General features: G+C 31.5%; 1 protein-coding gene across 3 annotated transcripts in view; it reads right to left on the bottom strand.

Moving 5' to 3' along the window:
- Positions 1 to 350: 350 nt before the first annotated feature.
- The window catches only part of LOC106457647 (octopamine receptor beta-2R-like), a 56917-nt gene continuing 51661 nt past the window's right edge, over positions 351 to 5606 (bottom strand). For all 3 annotated transcript variants that reach the window (XR_002610231.1, XR_002610230.1, XM_013917080.2), the window contains one exon: positions 351 to 3372. The gene's annotated coding sequence lies outside the window, so the exon portion shown is untranslated. The remainder of the gene's footprint in view (positions 3373 to 5606) is intronic.

Raw genomic sequence — 5606 nt, 5'->3', positions numbered from 1 at the left:
TGGTAAATTACGATACATTTACAAAGTTTACATTTTGTGAATATGTCTAATACAAAAGTTAATAACTTATAAATAAATTCTACACAAAAATGTGATAAGTATTTGTTAGTGAAAATACGTAATCAAAGTATTCTACTTAAAATTTTTGACAAGAATTTTTTAATTGTCTATAGAAAAAAAATGAGTATAAAAGAAAGAAAAATAAAATTTGAATACATTATTATGGAATCAATCACAACAATATTCGTTTATCTGCTCAAATTTATTTTATTAATTATGAAAAATCTCTTAGGACTTATTTGTAAATGCATCATTCAGTATTAATTTTCACATTTATTAAATATCTTGTTAGAACATAAAATATCCAAGAAACTTGTCCGGATGAAAGTATTTCCTACAATAATATCAAATTTATTACCATAAAACTGTAGAACTGAGATTAATGATAAAAACACAGAATACATTTGGGTTTAGTATAGATATGAGTGTATTTAATAGATTTTTTAACACTACAGATAAATATTTTTACTCATATCACAATGTTATAATTAGTTAAGTACCATCTTTTTTTCATTGGCATTTTGGGTAATGTAGATCTTGATGGGTTGGAATTTTTAAAACATCACCCTCAACAGATAATACTGTTTTTTTTTCTGTCCTAAGCTCTTTAACTCAGCATGTTCTTATGCCTAATTAACTTGTCTAGATTATTTATTTGTCTTGCAGGTGATTAGCTAACCTAGATACTTAACTTTATTTAGTCTATAAATTATTTAATTAGAGCTGTTAAATCTAATTGACTCAGATAAATCGTTTAAGTGGTTCTTAAGCCCAATAAGCTCGACTAGCTTTCATAACTTGTTCCTCTGCCCAAACATCTCGAGTATGTTATTTAACACACACAACAGTTTGATTAACTATGTTAGAGTATTTATTTTGCTCAACAGCTCAACTAATACGGCTAGATTATCTAACTTTTCATTTATCCTAATTAATTCAGCGCAGTTAACTGCGCTAGATTACTCAACTTTTCCTTCAGTTCAATTATCCAAATGTCACGATCCTCAGTACGGTTAACTTTGGTCAGATTACTCTATTTTATCCTTCAGTCCAATTAACTGCATAACACGCTTCTCAGCACAGTTAAATGAACTAGATTACTCAACTTTTCATTCAATTCAGTTATCAAAATAACACAAGTCTCAGGGTAGTTAACTGGTTCAGATTACTGAATTTGTCCTTCAGTTCAATTAAATGAATAACATGCTTCTTAGCGCAGTTAAATGGCTACATTACTTAACTTGTTCTTAATTCAATTAACTCGGGTTTCTAGGTTAACATGTTAATTAGATCAATTTACTTGGCAATGCGATATTACTTTTTTAAAAAAAAAAAAGAGGATTAACTCGGCTAAATTATTTGTCCTTAAATGTAATTAATCCGGCTGACTTATATTTTAATTATTCATAAGCATAATTTCTTCAAGTTGATTATTATTAAACTTGCTTGAAAATCTAGTTAACCCAACCATATTTGTTAACTTATATAATTAACTTATTTCTTCAATCCACTCAGCTGGACTGATAATATAACGAGAGCTTCAGTTCAATCAACTAGGCTTACATATATTATTTCTCTGTAAGCCGAGTTATCTCGGTCAGATTATTCTACTGATTCCTCAGCTCAAATATCTTAACTTGCTTCTTAGCTGAAATAAATAAGTTAGATTATCTAACAGTTTTGTTTTTCAGCTTAGCTATAGCTTGGCTTATTCTTTATAACGCCAATAATTTAATTCACTCGGATAAGTTATTTGAAATTACTATCAACTAAATTAACTCGGTTATACAATAAAGCTTGTTCTTCAGCCCAATACATGGAAAACTGAATAATCAGGTAACTTGAAAGACGCACGGTTAAAGAAAATCACATATATTCGACATATATAAAGAATTTGAAGACATTTTGCGATACTTTCTCCTCCATTTTTAGATAGGAAAAGAGTTGTTGAAATGTTTCATTTTTTGGCCCTCTTCCCTATAGAAGAATTATTTCAAAGAATTAACCCACAGCTAAAGTTCTCAGCAAAATACACCGATCTTTAAGCATTGGTGGATTAAATTATGTGAATAGAGTTTTCTGTATACAATATCAATAGTTTGACATCTTATAGTATCTATGTGCAGTATACTAGTGTGTACAGTAGGTAAAAAAGAGAGCGTAAAACCGATCTGTTGAAGATCTTTCTTCTTTAAAAAATAAGATTAGGACTTAAACGCTTATGAAAGTCATTCATCGCAATGCCAACTATTTAATTCAGAAAAGTAAGGCTTTAACACATATATATTTTTGAGTATGATGGGTTAGTTCAAAACATATGTACAATGTGAATTTTCCAAAGCCATATCTTACGTAAGATATTGCAACACCAAACTATAACATCATCAAGTGCTGTATTTACACCATGCGTAATACTGAATCTGTGTCTCCAAAACTTAATTTTATTCCACGAACATAAAATAAGGTGTATAGCTAAGTAACGTTAATGTTCAGGCAGTTCAAAAGTGCTGACAGTTACTCTGTTTTAAACGTAACGTAACGTAAACCCTAGTAAACTCCATGTAAATTCTGCATAGCATATTTTTTTATGTATACTATGTACACATTGCTCAAATATATTGAGGTTTAATGTGCATTCTTCAAATAAGTCTAGGCTGATCAATAATGTTAAATCTGAAAACGCAAGCAAATTCAATCACTGAATTTAACATGAATTGAAGATATCACATATATACTTCGGATTTATTATTAAATATATATATATATGAACATGTAGAGATCCTAACTGTGGAACACTGTACTTCGTATACTTCTCAATACGTTAAGGATGCTTAATAGCTTTAGTTACATATTGAATTCATCATTTCACAAGTTCAATATTACATAATTTATATACAGTTATATACATTTTTATAGGTTTAGTTTTATGAGAAACAATTCCAAATAACAGATATATTCATGACTTTTATAACCCTATTGTAAGCGATATTGAATTAAGGTGGGGCATCAGCTACTGATAAGACAAAATACTTAAGTGTTTTATAGTTGACATATAAATCCTTCCATTTTCTTTGTTGTGGACTATATAATATACTTTATTACATAACAAAGCCTGGAGGTTGTGAATAATAGTCAGCTTCCCGCATGCCTTTTGTAAACTATAAATAAATGTTCTACTCCGTTTCATTCCCACTCTCACAGGAAGGTTGTTACTGGAGCTCCTTCACATCATTAGGAACTGAGCAGCATCGGGAAGTGTGTTGCTCTTACTTTAGTTTCAGCTTTCTTCTGGGACTCTGCTCTTAATGTTCCCTGTGGGAGTTAAAAACGGCATATTTAATACTTAGTCTTTACATACAATTCATGTTACATTAGCAAGCAAAAGGAAAAAAAACAACTAACAGAAACATATTTAACCAATACACTGGTATACATTTGTTTTTTCAGCTGAAAAAACAAGACAGAAATACGAATCTATAAAAAAGTAGAAAACGTCTTAAAAAATTACTTTGCATGACCTGAAACATTTGTGAGATCATATAAAGGACAGAGATGTGCTTAGAAATAATACACATAATTCAACATTTATGAAATCATATAAAGAACAGAGATGGGCTTAGAAATAATATAAATAGCTTGATATTTTTCTTTGTGCGTCTTCCAAAAAGAGAAAAGAAAAAGGTTTTATTCAACTTTAAACACTCTTCCGGGTGAGGAGTATCAATGATTACTGAATAATTCTTACTAGTAAATAACTTTACAATTTAACTTAACAATGGGTCCTTGAACAACGTAAACTAGTAATCTGACGTGATTGCTCTTGTTCTAAAAATCCTGTCAGTGGAGAAAGAATTAAGTTTGTCAAAATTAATCCGTTTGTAGGTAGGGAATATTCGAAAGTTAACAATTGGACTCCTTTTAAGATTTTAATATTTAGTATTTTGAACTTGAACGACAACTTACGTTACACATGGGCTAAAAGGATAGGCCGGAGGCCCCAAGGTCCAGGCAATGCCATCCCTGAGGAGGGGGGGGGGGGGCAGGCAATAGTACTAGACTTAAATAAATGCCATGTTTATAACATGCCCACAGCTGAAATGCGAAGCGTCTTCAGTAGCATATTGCGGGCTCGAACCGTGGATCTTCGCATCCATAATCCTACACACTAACTATTAGTCAACGTTGGGCCCCACCTGATAAGAATCTCCCAGTATACAATAAATCAAATTCCTAGTGTAAGTAAAAATAATCTCTTGATAAGTAACAAAAATCAACAAGAAAACACTTGAAAATATGCATAGTATAGAGCAAAGCATCTCAGCATAGGGAAAAGCGATAACTCAAGCTTGGGAAATAAAAAATACTGATAGGGAACAAAGAAAACTGGTAGTGGTAAACAATGAAGATTCCTAGTAAAGAGTAAAGGAACCTCTGTAAAGGGACAAAATAAATTACCGATAGAAAATAAATAAGACCCATGCTGGGGACAAAAGAAAGATCCCAGGAGAGAAAGAAAAAACTACTGTTCAATAACATAATGGTTCTTTTTGTAAATAGGGACAACAAGAAATGTTGGAAGTAAAAGCAGAGCAGTTGGAAGAGAATGAATGTAGTTCCTAATATGGTAAAAAAAATAATTTCTGGTAGTAAACAATTGTAATAGAAAACTCCTAGAAAGAAACTACAAGAAGGTAAAGAGTAAGAATTAAGGTATAGAACAAAGGAGACTTCTAGAAGGTAGCAAAATAATCTACTGAAAGGGAATAAAGGCTTCTTTTACGAAACAGAGGATGGTCCTGGTAGTAAACTAAGAAACTTTTAGTGGCGAAGAAAGGAAATTTCTTGTAGAGAACAACTAAAACTTTTGATATTCTTAATTTGAAAAGATAATGAATATAATAAGCCACGTAGCTTTTTAGAGACAAAATAAGTATAATATTTGAAATAAATATGAGCGTATAGGAGTGAAAACAGTTATCTAAAAATGTATCTATGTAGTGGAAACTGCCTAAAGCGGCATCCATGCCACATTGTTTGTAGCTCAACTTTCAATGCGAAATTCTGAATAGCGAGTCTGAATCTTGTATTCATAGTCTATTCGAAACGTTCTGTTAGGTTTCCAACAATTTCCCCCTTAAGCTTACAACAACATTTCAAACATTTGTTATTACAACCTGTTTCGTACGTGAAGATAAGTTTTGAGTTGCACAATTGTCTACCAATATAAAGTTAAGATGTGACGAACATTTATTCTCTGAGAATCGAAGAAGCTGCATAGGTGTAAAGAAATAAGGAAGTATAGAGATAGAGTGAACTTACTGTAACCTAGCTATCAGAAGAGTACGAGCAGTAATAAGCTGTAACGACACCCGTTACTCTGTGTGTTCAGAATACGTTTAAAGTTCGATGACGAGGAACCCACTTTGAGACTAATAATGGCTGGAGACGGCTTAAATGGGTAATGAAGAAAAACTTTAATATAAGTTTAACATGACAGCAAATGTACAACGTTTCGACAAGGTTTTTGTCATCATCAGTTACCTGAT

Source organism: Limulus polyphemus, unplaced genomic scaffold (assembly GCF_000517525.1).
Source record: "Limulus polyphemus unplaced genomic scaffold, Limulus_polyphemus-2.1.2 Scaffold356, whole genome shotgun sequence".
Taxonomy (NCBI): Eukaryota; Metazoa; Arthropoda; class Merostomata; order Xiphosura; family Limulidae; genus Limulus; species Limulus polyphemus.
This window is presented reverse-complemented; position numbering and strand designations above follow the sequence as displayed.